At 36.8% G+C, this 19,526-nt stretch overlaps 1 protein-coding gene across 3 annotated transcripts in view; it reads right to left on the bottom strand.

Annotated features, from left to right (window-relative positions):
* Positions 1–19,526, bottom strand: part of Stat92E (Signal transducer and transcription activator Stat92E) — a 522,273-nt gene that overhangs the window by 449,959 nt on the left and 52,788 nt on the right. The gene's annotated exons all lie outside the window — the stretch shown is intronic.

A 19,526-nucleotide genomic window follows, 5' to 3' on the forward strand; every position in this document is an offset into this window, starting at 1 on the left:
ATTATTATTAATGATGATGCATGTTGTTTAAAGGGGCCTAACAACTAGGTCATCGGCCCCTAATGGTATGAGATGGATGACATATGATAATTAAAATTTTAAAATGTATCCACCGACTACAATTTAAAACAAATGATGATTAACAATGACAGAGTTTAAAATAATGAGTGGATCTAATTCGCAATGCCTTATTTTCAGTAAAAGGATAGATGATAGATTATGGCAGAATAAAACAATGCCTTAAAATGCAATATCATGCAAAATTAATATAAAAAACACATTAAAACATACAAACAACTAAAAGAGAGTCAAGAATAAAAAACAGTAAATAATAATGTGAAGACTAATAGGAAATACTACATTTATATACGATAAAACAACCCACTATCTCTCATAAAACGGATGACGAGATCTGCTGACTGCTCGCCATCTCATAGGATGAGGGAGATGGTACTCAAGAGTTTTAGACTATGGTGCAGATCGGTCAGGTCCACGCACTCTGTAAGGATGTGTACGACAGCAAGATGATCACTACAAGTACATACCGGAGGGGGTTCCGTTTTCAGTAAACAGGAGTGCGTTGTTATACAGGGGCCGATTCAAAGATGACATCACTTCTTTCCTCCGAGAGGCGCAAAGGGAAGGCCTCCATACCTTCGTTGCTCCTTTTATCGCTCTCAACTTACACGGCAATGGGGTGGCCTGCCACTCCATCTCCCAATGGGACATAACCAAATGTCTCATGTGAGAACGAATATCTCTGGCTGAAACCTTGTAAGGCAACGGGGACAATGTACCAGCCTCCTTGGCAACCTTATAAACTAACTAATTCCCCTCTACACCCACATAGCTTGGGAGCAACATAAACATGATTCTGGTGCCGGCATCCGAACACCCGGCCAGCAGGTCCTGGACCCGCTGCACCGGAGGGTGCCGAGCGAAACATGCATCAATAGATTGTAGTGAGCTCAAGGAGCCTATACAAAGCAGCAAGTGTCAGCGCTCATTGGACAGCATGTACCGCAGAGCTTCACAAACAACATAGAGCTCTGCTGTATACACACTACAGGCTTCCAGGATGGGAAAAAGAAACCAGTTATTGTTGAGAACGAACACACAGCCTATTCCCACTTCTGCCCTTTAACCATCCATGTAAACAACGACAATCAGGATATCTGTCAACAACAGACAGGAAGAGTCTCCGATAAATAGACAGCTCCGTGTTCCCCTTCTGGCCGGTGTGCAAATCTAAAATTATTTCAGGTCATCGTATTATACACGGAGATACCCTACTTGGTCGTCTAACAAGACAAGGAACCTAAGGTACATCAAACAATCTGTGAATGCTATCCAGGTGTATTCCAACCGGTTGTGTTGCTCGAGGATATGCAGCCTACAGCCGATGGTTTCCATTGTGTAATACGCAGGGATAGCTTGGGTAAAGTGGCATGTCGCAAATTTGCAGCATAGGACAAAAGCATTTGCTTGTGCCTCAGGCATAAAGGTGGCAAACCAGATTCGGCGAACAGGCTAATAATGGGGCTTGTACGAAAAGCTCCCATTGCCAACCTAACTCCATTGTGGTGGATGCTATTCAGTTTTGCAAGGACGCTTTGCCTTGCTGATCCAAATGCTGCACTGCCGTAGTCTAACCTGGATAAAATATGTGCCCTATAAAATCGTAGGGGCACCATGCAATCTGCAACCCCCCCAGGTAGTGCCGCAAAGAAACTTCAAAATATCCAGCTTCTTAGTGCATTTCACTTTTAAATTGCTGCACGTGTGGCTCCCACGATAATTTGCTATTGAAAAGGAGCTCAAGAAATCTGTGTCAACTACAGGAAGAGCGACATTTGCTAAGAAAAGCTCAGGATGGAACTGAAGAGTGTCATTCTGGCAAAAGTGTACAACAGAGGTCTTTGCGGTTGAAAACCGAAAGCCATGTTCTAAGGTCCACTGTTCCACTCTCCTAATAGCTTGCTGTAATTGTCGCTCTGAAAGTGCCATTTTTTGCAAGCTATAATGCAGAGCAAAATCATCTACATATAGCGATGGTATTACTGCTGAACCAGCAGCAGCGACAATACCATTTATTACACGTTATAATTCTCATATTTAAACGTACATGAATACAAAGTATGTTACAAGTGTTATTTTTAATATCCACCTATTCAATACAAAGAGATCTAGTAAATTAAAAATTAAATCTTATCATAAAAAGTTACAAGGGACATGTTTCACCCATATTAAGGGCATTATCAGCCTCAAACTCAAACCTGTAAGGTGAATAATCAGGATCCTGATTGTTCTTACAAATCGTAAAAAGAGGATATCAATATAGGTATTTGTCTAACATAAAAATGATTAGAATGTCCTTGGTTAAAATCGTAGTATCAAGCTGCATGTCACAAGTTCATAAGATTACTCTTTCCAGAGCGCTGAGTCAATGCGCCCAAAACCTGTTGAGGGTAGAGCAATAAACGGCTCAGTCTTTATAATGAAACAGAAATGTTTTTCCTTGAATACTCCTAATGGAGGATAAGAAAAAGTAAAGCTGATAGACTGTTAAAGACTATAGACAGCTGAACAGGTACTTAAGATAACTTTTGTCTTAACATACAAAATTAACATCTTTAACAGTCTATCAGCTTTACTTTTTCTTATCCTCCAATAGGAGTATTCAAGGAAAAACATTTCTATTTCATTGTAAGGACTGAGCTGTTTCTTGCTCTACCCTCAACAGGTTTTGGGCGCATTGAATCAGCGCTCCGGAAAGTGTAATCTTATGAACTTGTGACATGCAGCTTGATACTACGATTTTAACCAAGGACATTCTAATCATTTTATGTTAGACAAACACTTATATTGATATCCTCTTTTTTTAGGATTTGTAAGAACAATCAGGATACTGATTATTCACCTTACAGGTTTGAGTTTGAGGCTGATGATGCCCTTAATATGGGCAAAACATGTCCCTTGTAACTTTTTATGATAAGATTTAATTCTTAATTTACTACATCTCTTTGTATTGAATAGGTGGATATTAAAAATAACACTTGTAACATACTTAGTATTTAATACCATTTACGGCAATCGCAAACAGAGTGACGCTAAGAACTGATCCCCGTGGGACTCCATTTTCTTGAACGTGGTATTGTAAGTATGTCCTCCCTAATCAGACACAGAATAGATGGAGGGACAAAAAGTTTGCAAAAAATACCGGCAAGTTGCCTCGGAATCTCCAATGATGCAAGACTGAAAGGATACCATATCGCCATGTGGTGTCATAGGCCTTTTCTAAGCCAAAGAAAACAGCCACCAAATGGTGATTTCAGAGAAATGCATCCTGGATAGAACTCTCCAGGTGTACCAAGTGGTCAGTGGTCGAACGAGCAGCTTGAAAACCACATTGGTACTTGGACAAATTTCTTTTTCTCCAGGCACCATACAAGTCGGCGATTCACCATCCTTTCAAATAGCTTACATAAACAGTAAGACAAATAAGTATGCGACTTCCTGCATACTTAGGATTTTTGTCAGGCTTCAGGACAGGAATTACTATGCCCTATCGCCACTGTGATGGAAACTCACCCTCTATCCAGATTCGTTGAAGACACGAAGGAGGTATAAGAGACTATCCTCACTACAGTGTTTCAAATATCTGGTTATGGACGTCTGGTCAGGGAGACGTGTCCTTGAAAAGCGACAAGGCACTACGGAATTCCCACTCCATAAAGGGTTCATTATAGTCCTCTGATGCTTGAGTGGGCAAAACTGAGTTGATGACGTTCTGCCTTTTAACATAAGGAATTTCATCTTGATTTACCCGTACTGAACTGAGATCATGAATTAAAATCTTATAGGTTCCACCTTTTTTCAATACAAATAGAATGTTCTTAGATGTTTTTACACACTCGTTGTGCTGCAGTCGCCGTGCGAAGTACACGGCCGTTAAGGGATTGGTATTGAACCGAGAGGCTAGGCCCGTGTAACACCTTTAGGGCAAATATTCACAGTTCTAACCAATCAGTTATACAACACAAGATCTACGTTTCCACTATTCAACAAGCTCCAGAAGACGGCGCATTTTATTACAACATTTTAACGGAACACAACGAGTATTTTATCCATAAAATTGTATAGCACTGTAGCTTTGAAATGAACATTTTAATAACATACAACTGGATTCAGATCTATTTTGATCAACCCCAACATTGCAATTGAGCTTCAATGCTCATGAATGTTTAAAATATTACTTTAATACCTAATGTCTGAAGATAACTCGTCACTTTGAGGTGAGATTTTTGTACTATTTTAAAATTTTAACTCAAGTGTTATCTGGTTACAAACAAGAGAACTTAACATAAAATTAGTATATGATATTAAGGAGTTAAATATATATTGATATGTTGCCATATATTGTTGTTTCTCTTCACTTCTTATGCAGCTGATGATGGCGTCATAATGTACGCCAAAACTTGTTTTTTAATAAAGATAAGTTGTAAAAACATCTAATATTGTATTTGTATTGAAAAAGGTGGAACCTATAAGATTTTAATTCAATTGCGACTTTCTGCCTCCTGCTTCAGAGCTAAGAAATCACGATGCTAACTATTATTATTATTACTACTATTATATTCCTAATATGTTTTTGTGTAATAAAATATGAATTTCCATTCATTGCCATCATTTTTATTTAATTAATGTGAGTAAATGCAATATAACAATCTCTGCAATGATACCAATATACTTGGTCCATTATTGGATATTATAAATTTTCGAGCTAACTCATTCCTTTTGCCAGCATTTTGCTCTAGTGTGCCAATTTGGGCTCAACAGTTGGTAACTAGCAGTAAATACATTGCTTTAATATTTTCCCCCCATCAAATGTAACGTTTATTGAGCGTTTCTCTTTTATGTCCCACTGCCAGTCCAAGAACCACAACTGCTCTTTGATTTTACTCCCGTGTTGAAACAAAATGCTATCCAACCTTGCCAAATCAATTCAAATCTTGCCAAACCTTCAGCAATGATTAACAATGTTTGACAAGATTTGACAGTTTCTCTTGTGAAGTATTGAATTTAAAGAAAAATTTGATGGTGTACAACAGGCACAAGCCAGGCTCGGAACCTCCCAGGACATGCTATGGCCTCTTCTACTGTGCTTTGGCCTGGTTTTCATTTGGGCCTTCCTTAAGACAAAACAAGAATATTCCTTCTTTAGCAGTACCTGAAAGATTCAAGTAATTCATCACCAGAGAAAGAAATAGTGAATGAGGCGTTGTGTTGAAGTATGTGGCGTGTGTTCCACCACTCAGTGTCAGTTATGGAGTTGGAGAACTAGAGTGTGGGTGTTGTCAGAGTTGTTATAGGAGGGAATATGACAGAGTAACATCGTTTAGTGGTGCTGTGTTACCGTCCTGCTGAGTAGTCCACTGTGCACAGTGGCCCCATTGACTGAGATAACAGTTGACTGTGATGATTGTGTCAGTTACTGGACTCTCATGGAATAGAGCCAAGAAACAGCTGTCGTGTGATAAAATCTGTAGCGGACTGTGTGTTCAAACCTGTGTGTGTGTGAAGCTGCTGTAAGCAGTGACTAGTAGTGAGAGCGAAGTGAGCCCTAGCATGCTATCTAGTGAGAACACTAGAAACTAGTAAGCAGACAGCAAATTCGGGAACTGCGGGCATCCATTTTCTAATATAACTGCATGTGATATTTGGGTCATCCTATATTAAGATCAATAAACAAGGATTTTATTCGTAAAAATATCTGGACACTAGAGAGATGTGATATGAAAATCAGCATTTCTAAGAGAAGGCTGCCTGGTTGGTGCTTTTCATGAGTCAACATACAGACTTGAAATGGCAGAAGAATGGGAAGCAATCATACTAGACAATGTCAAGGGAAATTGCAGCAAGAAACCCCGTCGTAACTAGAGATGGGAATTACAGGCACGAATAAGTTACAATGCAAACGTATTTAACCAACGTGCAAGTGCCTTGTACCCGCAAGAGGGTTCTGCAGTGAGATTTGCATAAACATAAATCATATGAGATGTTTTAGAATAGCTACACAAAGACTGTGACATTCAAACAAAAAATCTGTATATCATAGAAATTGCAGGAATACATAGTAGGTGGAACTGATTCATATAAATATGAACAATGATTAAATACCCTAATCACATAAACAAAAGGAACAATGTTCTAGAAATCAGTATTTAATTCAGCACGTCAGATAGTGTATAAAGACTGAAGATAAAATTTTAAAAGGAACACCTTGTACACTTCAAAGCCATTCACATATATTTTAATTGTAAAAAATCCTTTTGACACACAAGAAAGTGTTGTGTTTTATGACATGTCTAACATCTTAAACGTTTTAAGCAGTCTTTGTATTTTAATCACTCATATTTTATATATATATAATTGTAAAATTTCAGAACACTAGATAGCATGCTCCGTATATGTTTCTATACTGCATAAATATGTCATGTAATCACTCACAATACCTTGCAATTTTTTTATAATGATAATAAAAATCTGATATTTTAATTAAGTCATAATGTCAACGTATTGAACAGGTGGAAACGCTTTATATTCAATCAACATTACTTCGGACAGTCAAAGTTTCAACTGTGAACTCCTCCGCACCAGGATATGTGTGTGTTGTGGCTTGCTCAAAACAGCCCAGTTCTGCACCATGCCGCTGTCTGTGTGTTTGTACACTGATACAAGCACAAGGAGGCTCAATGCATTTCTGATTTCAAAGAGGCATAGAACTAAATGAGGCCAAAATTACTTCAGGCAACTAAATGAAAACAAAAGAACTTTGTACTCTGACAGTCTTGTAAATTAAATGCTGCACGGCCTAACAGTCTACAATGAAAACAAATGTATAAAATAACAAAACATTCAAACAGTAAGGTAGGCAAATATTACTGACGAAATGGTTCACACTTACCGGGCGTCTCACCGAGACGTCAGGTGCCATTTCTCCAGTGTTTCAGAGGATATTTTCAACTTTGTTTTTGTAAAGGAATGCTCATTAAGTACAACACATGACATCCAGTTTCAATGGAAAACTATGCTCACTGAATATTAAATGATGTTCAAATAGTGTAATTTTATGTGCCCAGACGACAGAGCGGCCTCGTATTAGTCAACTGCAACATTACGTTCAAGGATATAAGAGAAGGAGTTCTACTATGTATCCTCGCCTATCCATACTGTGTGCTGCTTCCACACTAGTGTCATACAACAGCCTCACTCAACCACTTCTGGAAATAATAACTATTCCTCTTGTTGTACCGTCACAGTTAACAAATATCCTTAAATGAAATGTTGCACTAGGCTAATCTCAGGCTACTCTATAGATTGGGCATATAAAATTGCACTTTACACAACATTTTGTTGAAATAATAAGTTAATAAATTAATTTGTCCACCTAATCAATACAATCAATCTTGTCTTTGTTGAATTTGACACGTTAATTAAAATGGTACATGTTTCGCCCTACATATAGGCATCATCAGCCATGGGTTTAACCTTGAAATAAAAATCAGGCACCTGATTTACATATAAATAAGATAAAACTAATTTATAAAAAGCCTTGAAGAGACTTGATGAGAGATGGCCAAGTGACCTGTGATAATTTGTTTACGTAAGTTAAAAGTCAATAGCATATGGTGATGATGTGGTTCACTTTGACGAAGTCCGAGGTTGTCGTTGAAGGTTAATATACAATATTTATATTCGACCCCTATGGACCATCTCATTTGATATGATGTTATAACGTTGTTGAGAATATGGGTTTGTTGACAAGCTGTACGAAAAGGCAATGTGACAGTAGAATGTAGCTAACATATTGAATGTTGGATCAGAAGTAAAATCTGTGAAAGGAAACCAAAAGCATGGTGTTAATTGTATGAAAAAATTGTAACATATTTTTTTAAATATAGGTGGAAATTGTGTGCACTTGCCATTTGACGATGGTGAGGGTAACCTGCTATGTTATAAGCTAAAAGTTAATGCTAACTGTCGAGCTCTTACTATGTGTTTTATAGCTGTAGGTTTGAATTGGAAGGGAATCTGTTTGCGAAGGTGTGACTATGGGCTTGTTTGTAGTACTTGGAGGGGAGCTGCTATTGGTGGGGGAGAAAGAAGAAAGTGTATTGCTGCGTGTATTGTAGCGGTGGGATGCCGTTGGAGGGAGCAGTATTAGAGTGGGTGTAGCTTTAGGTCTATTGGTTGTACTAGCAGCGGGGGGAAGGAAGGGGAGCATATTAGTTATAGAGGAAGTAGGAGTGCTTATTAATTTAAGGTTGAAAATTTTTAAGAATATAATGGTGAGGGGAATTGATTCTCGTAATAAAATCTGTTTGTACAAGGGGCTTTTTTATCAATGATATTGTTTAAATTCTTATCTTTGTTAAACTGCTGGTCGAGGAATATGAATAAATTTTCGTACTCTTGTCATGAGTTTACTTTTTTCAATTCTTTTGAGGATATGAAGGTCCTGTTCTATTGTAGTGAATTTATGCCCTGTATCCCTCATGTGGTTGGCCATTGCAGAGAATTTATTGTGTCAATGTTACTATTCTAAATACTTTCCCCAATTATAAACTTCTCACTCATAGCTTTGTCTTTAAAACCAACATTGTACTAGTCTTTTACCATATGTTAATTTTCTTTCAAGTCTCTTCAAGGCTTTTTATAAATTAGTTTTATCTTATTTATATGTAAATCAGGTGCCTGATTTTATTTCAAGGTTAAACCCACGGCTGATGATGCCTATATGTAAGGCGAAACATGTACCATTTTAATTTTTCTTTTTATTTTTTTTGCTATTGGCTTTACGTCACACCGACACAGATAGCTCTTACGGCGACGATAGGACAGGAAGGGGCTAGGACAAGGAAGGAAGCAGCCGTGGCCTTAATTAAGGTACAGCCCCAGCATTTGCCCGATGTGAAAATGGCAAACCACGGAAAACCATCTTCAGGGCTGCCGACAGTGGGGCTCGAACCCACTATCTCCCGAATACTGGATACTGGCCGCACTTAAGTGACTGCACCTATCGAGCTCGGTACCATTTTAATTAACTTGTCAATGTAATTCAACAAAGACAAGATTGATTGTATTGATTAGGTGGACAAATTAATAAATTATCATATTGTTATTATTTCAATCAATTATCATCAATACGGATCAAAAATGATATTTATCACTTGTAACAACATTTTGTTTGTGGCATAAAACAAACCGACGATTTTCGTTAACACTGGGCGTTGCATGATGTACTTTATGAGCATTCTTTGTTTGGGCTGGCTCTACCTACTTGCAAAATCTATAATGACAATATACCCCAAAACACGAGAGAAAAAGAGTCTGACAACTCTCAGGCGAGACACCAGGTATAAGAATACACTCACCATATTTTTAATCAAATGAATGGGAAAGCCCAATTTACAAAAAGGAAATACAGAGGATCAAAAAGTTTCTGTTATGTAGACTTCATAAGAGTAACTTCACAGCAAAGGAAATTGTTCATGAAATACTTGCTTATAATGAAACAGCTACCTAGTATCGCAAACTGAAAGAAATATATTTTACACAATATGTGGAAGTTGCATTCATGAAGAATATGCTTCTCAAATACAGTCACCGTCAGCTGCAGGATAGCAGAAACAATCTTCCCATCCTAGTTACTGTAGTATGGTACTACTTTACTAACAGACATACTCAACCCTGTTTTACATTATCTGCTGCAAGGAAAGTACTACTACTTTTGAGCCAGTTTCCTTGCTTCACAGAATGACAAACCCATTTGCACGTAAGAAAGTAAAAAATCCTTTAACGATAAAAAGGTTATGATTTGGTTTGAAATGGTTCACCTATTCAATACAAACATGTGAATACAACTATATCTAAGTGCGAGTTATATCCTCATTTTTCATTTTGGACTAGTTTTGACCTTAAGTTATAAACGAGAAAGGTTCCACCTTATCAATACAAATTTATTTATACAAATATCTACAGTACCGGTTTTGACTCTTTATATGTAGCCATCCTCAGCTGTACACCGTTACCTTCACATAAATTAAATTAGTTGATTTGCCTTGTCCATAATAATAGTCATAATGATAGGATATATCTTACTTTTAATTGAGCATACATAAGGGTAAATTCGACTATGTACAATCTAAAATGTGTAGGTGAATTTTTAGGCCTAAAATCAAGTAAATGGGCTGTTATTAAAATATACAGTTCAAGGAAAATCCGTTATAATAAATAAATAGGAAACATTTTGTTGGAATAAGTTTCCGGTCTTGCATTCGTTGATTTTCTTCAATATGATATGGAGAATGTCTATGCTTTTTTGTAAGTGGTGCTCTTCTTTCTGCTGTATATTATGCTTATTCATTAGTTTATGGTTGACTTATCAATCATTAATAACAAGTCTGATGTATTGTCCGAGGTAGATGTGTGCAGCTGCGGTTGAATATGGCTGGAGTATTGAATGTAATTTCTATTCTGTGAGTGTCAAATGCAGGAAAGTGGGTCTTCTCTGGTCTATTAAATGCCGATGTGTGTCTGTAAGAAACGAAAAATGGAATTAAGAATTTGTAGTCTGAGGAATGCATTTTTTTTTGTGTGTGTGTTTAATAATAATGTTATTTGTTTTACGTCCCACTAACTACTCTTTTACGGTTTTCGGAGACGCCGAGGTGCCAGAATTTTATCCCGCAGGAGTTCTTTTACGTGCCAGTAAATCTACCGACACGAGGCTGACGTATTTGAGCACCTTCAAATACCACCGGACTGAGCCAGGATCGAACCTGCCAAGTTGGGGTCAGAAGGCCAGCGCCTCAACCGTCTGAGCCACTCAGCCCGGCTGTGTGTGTGTTTAATATAGAGTACTTACGATTGCTATTGTGGTTGTGATGCGTTAGCTTTGGCTGCCTGGCGTGCACTGTGTCGTGTTCTTCTGGTGTTAGTGTCCGCTGCTGTAAGGGGAATGGAGGGGTGAGGGATGAGGGGAATTGTTGTTGTGGGGGTAGGGGTAGAGTTGGGCGTATCGATCATCTGTGTGTTGGCGCGTGCTGGATGTTGTTTATTGATTATTTTAAGATAACAGTTTTTTAGTGCGGGGATAATTTTATTGAATATGGTATTGGTTTTTTCTGTGATTTCATTTATGTTGTAATTAGGGTTGGTATATTGGTCTAGTGATATGTATAGTAGTTCTGTTATATTCCATTCCCCTTACAGCAGCAGATACTAACACCAGAAGAACACGACACAGTGTACGCCAGGCAGCCAAAGCTAACGCATCACAACCACAATAGCAATCGTAAGTACTCTATATTAAACACACACAAACAGGCTTTCCTCAGACTACAAATTCTTAATTCCATTTTTCGTTTCTTACAGACACACATCGGCACTTATAGACCAGAGAAGACCCACCTTCCTGCATTCGACACTCACAGAATAGAAATTACATTCAAAACTCCAGCCATATTCAACCGCAGCTGCACACATCTACCTCGGACAATACATCTGACTTGTTATTAATGATTGATAAGTCAACCATAAACTAATGAATAAGCATAATATACAGCAGAAAGAGGAGCACCACTTACAAAAAAGCATAGGCATTCTCCATAGCATATTGAAGAAAATCAACGAATGCAAGACCGGAAACTTACTCTAAAAAATTGTTTCCTATTTACTGTAACGGGTCTTACATGAATTTGCACATTTTAAGATGACATTCTACGTGTACTATATATATTTTTAAGTGTGTTTATGTAACTGTATTTTTAATAATAGTCTATTTATACGATTTTCACATCATATTGAAGAAAATCAACATACGCAAGACGAAAACTTATTCCAACAAAATGTTTCCTATTTATTTATTATAACGGATTTTACTTGAACTGTATATTTTAAGACAGCATTTTACATATTTCACATATATTTTTAAAAAGTGTTTACGTAATTGTACTTTTAATAACAGCCCATTTACTTGATTTTAGGCCTAAAAATTCACCTACACATTTTAGATTGTACATAGTCGAATTTACCCTGATGTATGCTCAATTAGAAGTAAGATATATCCTATCATTATGACTATTATTATGGACAAGGCAAATCAACTAATTTCATTTTTGTGAGGGTAACGGTGTACAGCTGAGGATGACTACATGTAAAGAGTCGAAACCGGTACTGTAGATATTTGTATAAATAAATTTGTATAGGTACGGTGGAACCTTTCTCGTCTATAACTTACGATAACGGTCAATATGGAAAATGAAACTGATAAATCAAGACATAACAGCCAACCAGGCAAAACGCAATGCATACAAATACCGAAGCATAAAAATCAAACTAATGAATGCAACCAAAAACATTGCATTTCTGAAAGAATGCCGTGCAAACGACTTAACCCCGAAATTTCTTAGCAAATATAATAACAAACATAGATACACTACCCAAACACGTAACACCCTAAAAAAGACCAATGGAATTTGGCTAAATGCAGAAATAAAATTCTTTTACCGTAAAAAACCAACATTTGAACCATGAACTATACCAACTACATTTGAAAGCATCCCAAGAGGTTCCATACAGCTACTGGGATCATTTCCAGTACACCATAAGACAAAAAATAGAAATCCTAGCTATAAAAAAACAGAACACTTTAAATAAGAAACAAGAAACCTTGAAACAATCACTCAAAACGCAACCAACAATTTCAACTATGAACAAGAATACTCCAATCCACCCTAACACAAATATTGAACATAGTTTTCACCCACCAGTGAAGAATCTTACTAGAATTCCATTTAACGAAGCAGAAACTGAGATACTGAGTAAGGGACCCAAGCACAACTGGGGCAACATGTCAGTATTTCAGAACATCATAACTAGTCACAGAAACCGAACAAGCCATACAGAAGATTCCACACGACTTACGTAAGGAAGTTAGACATGACATCATAAAAAAGCTACCACAATATATAAATAAAAATCAGTCACAATAACCCAAATAACAATGGTACAAAAAAAAGTACATATAAACAAACTTAAAAATAAAATCACACAAAACAACCTTATCATAACAAAAGCAGATAAAGGCAACACCACAGTTATCATAGACAAAGCCGAATACATAACAAAAACTAAAGAATGTTACCTTCCGAATCATACGCAAAGACCCAACCAACAAAAACTCTACTAGAAAACACACATTTTTTACTCACGGAAACTGAATCTACGAAACTCACGACTATGAACCCCCAACTACCTACTGCAAAATCTTACCCAAAAATACACAAAGGTAGCATATCTATGAGACCGATAATAAATTACAGGGCAAGCCCAACATACAAAATTTCACAATTTATCCAAAAATTTCTTAAGAAACATTACTTTTTTCAACCCAACAAAACCATACGATATTCCAATAGATTTTTGCAAAAAAACAAAAGAATTACAAATGGAACAATACCAGACCATCGCTTCATTTGACATAACCAATATATACCCTAGCATTCCCACCAAAAAAACCATAGAAATAATTCAATCTAATCTCAAAAATCACAGCAAATTAAGCAACCTAGAAATTGCAGATTTCATCAAAATACTCGAATTTGCAACCAATAATAACTACTTCATATTCCATGACACAATTTACCAACAGCAAGGCCTTCCAATGGGGTCACCTGCTTCCAGCATATTAGCTGAAATATACGTAGACTATCTAGAACATACCTCCATCAAAGAAACAGACGGCATATTCTTCTGGTGCAGATGTCGACATTTTTGCCATTATTGATAACAGACACACCAACGACAACATCTTATTAGAAAAATTAGACCCAGTAGACCCGAACATAAAATTTACAAAAGAAACCGAAAACAATCAGAAATTAAATTACCTCGACTATAACCAGGCATGAAAATCATTTATCTTCCAAAATTTACCGAAAACCCACACATACATCAAACACAATCAAAACAGATTCCATCCACCCCAATACTCATAAAAAAGCAGCATATTACAGTATGATTTATAGGGCCTTGAACATACCATTATCAAGAACTGACTTTAATGAAGAAATATGACTAATTCACATGAGATAGTTAAGAATAATGGTTACAAGAAAGAAATGGTCAACACCATCATTCAGAAAATCAAATCCCAACCAAAAATCAGATTAACAAAAACAGATAAGTCCAAGAAGGACTACGCACTATTCACATTTAACAATACACACATATACCCACTGACTAATATATTCAAAAAACACAACCTAAAAATAGCATTCAAAACATCACACAACAGTACTAATATATTACATAATACCAAGACAATCAACAACACTAATAAATATCACCACTCAGGAGTATACCGCATCAAATGTTATAACTGTGAAATAAGTTACCTAGGACGTACTGGTAGGAATTTTGCAATCAGGTACAATGAACACGTTAATGCTGTGAAAATCATTTTTCTGCAATAGGTTAACATGTCGACGAATATAAACATAATTTCACGAACATTGAAAACGACATGAAAATACTTAACATAAACCCCAAGGGTCCCTTGCTCAATATAACAGAAGAACTATACATATCACTAGACCAATATACCAACCCTAATTACAACATAAATGAAATCACAGAAAAAAACAATACCATATTCAATAAAATTATCCCGCACTAAAAAACTTATCTTAAAATAATCAATAAACAACATCCAGCACGTGCCAACACACAGATGATCGACACGCCCATCTCTACCCCTACCCTCACCACAACAATTCCCCTCATCCCTCACCCCTCCATTCCCCTTACAGCAGCGGACACTAACACCAGAAGAACACGACACAGTGTACGCCAGGCAGCCAAAGCTAACGCATCACAACCACAATAGCAATCGTAAGTACTCTATATTAAACACACACAAACAGGCATTCCTCAGACTACAAATTCTTAATTCCATTTTTCGTTTCTTACAGACACACGTCAGCATTTATAGACCAGAGAAGACCCACCTTCCTGCATTTGACACTCACAGAATAGAAATTACATTCAATACTCCAGCCATATTCAACCCCAGCTGCACACATCTACCTCGGACAATACATCTGACTTGTTATTAATGATTGATAAGTCAACCATAAACCAATGAATAAGCATAATATACAGCAGAAAGAGGAGCACCACTTACAAAAAAGAATAGACATTCTCCATAGCATATTGAAGAAAATCAACGAATGCAAGACCGGAAACTTACTCTAAAAAATTGTTTCCTATTTACTGTAACAGATCTTACATGAATTTGCACATTTTAAGATGACATTCTACGTGTACTATATATATATTTTTAAGAGTGTTTATGTAACTGTATTTTTAATAATAGTCTATTTATACGATTTTCACATCATATTGAAGAAAATCAATGTACGCAAGACGAGAACTTATTCCAACAAAATGTTTCCTATTTATTTATCATAACGGATTTTACTTGAACTGTATATTTTAAGACAGCATTTTACATATTTCACATATATTTTTAAAAAGTGTTTACGTAATTGTACTTTTAATAACAGCCCATTTACTTCATTTTAGGCCTAAAAATTCACCTACACATTTTAGATTGTACATAGTCTAATTTAACCTGATGTATGCTCAATTAGAAGTAAGATATATCCTATCATTATGACTATTATTATGGATAAGGCAAATCAACTAATTTAATTTATGGGAAGGTAACAGTGTACAGCTGAGCATGACTACATGTAAAGAGTTAAAATCGGTACTGTAGATATTTGTATAAATAAATTTGTATTGATAAGGTGGAACCTTTCTCGTCTGTAACTTACGATAATGATCAATACAGAAAATGAAACTGATAAATCAAGATAGTTTTTCCCTTTTCGGCCATCAGCCATCACAATCATTGGTACATAAATACAAACACCTGAAACTTAGAGCATACGATGAAAGGGTTAAACAAAGGAAAAAAAAAAGCATATTTAGGCACGAACTGAACACAAATTAGTGAAACACCAACATATAGATTCTCCAAAGTATACTTTACACTTATAAAATTATAGTGAAATTGTGATATTTGAACATTCAACAAGATAAGTCATTAAGAAAACTATGTCATGAAAGAAATTCAAGATAGGAACCAATAGTTTGGGACTGTGTGTATAGTTCCGTATTGTGAATATTTTAAAAACTAACACATAACAAACTTCAAAGTAATCTCTTGTGTGCATATACACTTTCCATTTGGCTTTGGAAAGCTACTACCTTCAGGAATGAAATCCAAAAAGAGTTCTCTACAAAAATGTTCAACTACACTATAGCCTTTCTTTCTGATCTTGCCATCATAAAGTCACTGTTAGCATCGTGAAAGTCTCCGAAGGCAATTTCCCCAAACAGACAAAATTTTAAGGTTTGTTTGCTGCTCTTGAAAAATCTTTCTTTCTTACTTTGCGGCACTAACACGACAAACAATAGAAGAAAGACACATCTGCATGCACCACTTTTTCTCTGTTCGCAAACAAAACCATTCTGATTAGGAAGGGGAGGATGGTAGGTAGGATGCATGTCAGACACACTTCCTTTCACCCATAGTTCAGCAGGTGTGCATTATCCCCAAGTTTCAGGCTTTACTTTGCAATAGAACGCTTTGAAGTTTAACTCTATGCACAGACCTGCACATTTCATATTTATAACAAATGCTGAAGCATAAATTGCAAGGGCATTTTGATCTTAAAACTAAGCAATCACCTCCATGTTTGCAAAATATAAATTACTGCAACCTACAGCCCATTTCATTAGCTTTGGACATTCAACTCTGACACTACTACATCATGTGATGTCTCATTCATTGCATGCTGTAAGCTACACACAAGCTTAGTGTCAATAATGACGCGAGACCGGCAAGGTCGTACCATTTGAGACGACAGCCTTTCAACGAGTAAGTTGATGAGCCTTTTCTTTTCACACGATATTTTTTGTTTTTGTTTCATCCGTTCATTTTCTTTTTTCCTCCCCCATTACAGATGATGCACACTTATTCCCTTTACTGACGGTCTCACTACGCTGTGCAACACAGCGTTCCACTTTTTTTTTTTTTTGGATTAGAAAGATTTATGTCAAGGATTTTTTCACCTCAACATGTTTTTAATATGTCAATAATGATCACTGTATTTTAATTCCACACACTTCATCAGTGTTTTTATTTGTTTTGCAAAAATGTAATATTCGAGCTTTTACCCAGGATGGCCTTTAGATAGGCAGAAACATGTATAGATACCGTCTCATCTAATATAGATGGTTGTTTTGTATTGAAAAGGAGGATTAAATAAGACCTTTTATTTGTAAAATAAGCCTCATTCTGTATGTTTTAAGACTACTCAAATATTTGTACGTTTGTAAAATTTTTGACCATTGTTTGTAAACTCGTATCCTTCTGCAATACGGAATAATTACCTTTGCTTTACCTCCCTCCAATTTATCTTCTAATCCCGCCTCTTGGGCATTAAACAGACCAAGTAATTGAATAGGTCCAAAAGACAGTTTATCTTTAAACTAACACAAAATTCACCTTAAATCACAATACTACCGACTTAAAATTTGACTTTGAAATGCTTATTTCCATTACACATTTGTGACATGGTACTTAACATTCTTCCCCTTTGCACCTATTATATTACTATAGAGCGTTCCAACCTTAAATTGCAGTACAGCGTAGATGGAGCGCGCTGTTGCGAAATCGACTCGTGAAGATCACGCTCGAGTGTGACTCAAACAGGGCGTCACGGTTCCACATTTTTCGTTTGTAATTTTGTAATTTTAACTTCATTCATTCATAAATTAATATTTGTAGGATGGTAAAATAAATACAACGTACTGGCGTTGCTCTCAGACATTGGACGTACACCTTCTATCCTTTCTGCAAGGCCTGATGTTACCGCGTTGGATGAACCGGCTTCGGGAGATGAACTTGAAGATGATACGGACGATGAAGAAAGTCGTATTAAAAAATTTTCATCGTCCTGTAATTCGTCTGCTTTCCACAAATCTCTCTCATTTTTCTTTACTTCGTTCACATAATTTGCCCAATTGTCTTATGTTTTTATGGCATAAAAATGTTAGTTCAGCATTATGAACAAAACCATGTTCATTACCCGCGTGGACTAAGGCAAATCACGGTCCTCGGCTTTTCGGTGGCCTAAGTCCCGAACTCAGCCCTTCAATGGCGACCTGCCGTGCACTTTTCACTGTTGTATCCTTCCATTCTTTTGTCACTGTCTGCCCAATATTTACCCACGATTCATCTGTGTAAATTATAGCTTTATTTTGTGCCCTTAAACGTTTTATCTCCCTGAGATATCTGTGCCTCCAATTAATAATTTCATCGGTTACAATGAAAGCTGCTTTATTACCCCGTCTTAAATAACGGAAACCTATAGCGTGTAAGAAGCGATACAACGTAGTTTTGGAAAATCGTGGCATAGAATCTTCTCCATTTACCCGACTCAAAATCACGTTCAATGTCGGTGGTATGTTAGCAAATAAGAGTGAACCACCCGACGCACTCCACTTCGCACAATTTCATCATATTTAATTTTCCTTGCATTTTTCTGCCGTCCTTCTCTTTTTGCTTTTTTTTTTTGCGGGAGTTTGCAAAGGACCATGTGTGTGTGTTCCTTCCTTATAGCATAGATTGTTCTTTCGGAACAACCTGTAGCTTTAGCTGTTTCACTGACTGCGCTGCTCATAGTCATAGTCTTTAAAAATAATCCAGGACACTCATTATAATATTGCGTTCTTTTCCCCTGAGTTTACCTACGGAACGTTTCTTTTTAATTTGACGATCCATTGTACATCCTTCTGCACTTTTTCTTCGAACTAATAACCCCCCGCAAGAGCACAAACTGACAACTACACAAACACAACAAACACAATACACTTGTCCTCAAGAACTATACATTTATTACTGATCTTGTCCGGCCCCATGGCTTAAATGATTAACGTGCTGGCCTTTGGTCCAGAGGGCCCCGGGTTCGATTTTCGCCCGGGTCGGGGATTTTAACCTTCATTGGTTAATACCAATGGCTCGGGGGCTGGGTGTGTGTGCCGTCTTCAGCATTAGAATTCATCACAGGTAGGGCCACATTCTTATAGACGCGCAGGTCGCCTATGTGGCGTCAACTCGAAAGACCTGCACTCGGCCTCCTCGGAGGCCACATGCCATTAAATATTATATATATCACTGATTTTATATAATCAATCTTATAATACTGATAAAATGAACACCACTGCACACGGCTGTCAGTATATTTAACAGCTCAGCCAGCCGAGTCACTCGTGAAACGTAAACAAACGAGACGTTCTCCCTGTCATAAATTAAGAGATAACGAGATAAAGACTTGAGGTATGATTTAAAAATAACTTCCATATCCGAAGACCGTTTGCTTTGCTTT

The sequence above is a fragment of the Anabrus simplex genome, chromosome 2 (genome assembly GCF_040414725.1).
Source record: "Anabrus simplex isolate iqAnaSimp1 chromosome 2, ASM4041472v1, whole genome shotgun sequence".
NCBI lineage: Eukaryota > Metazoa > Arthropoda > Insecta > Orthoptera > Tettigoniidae > Anabrus > Anabrus simplex.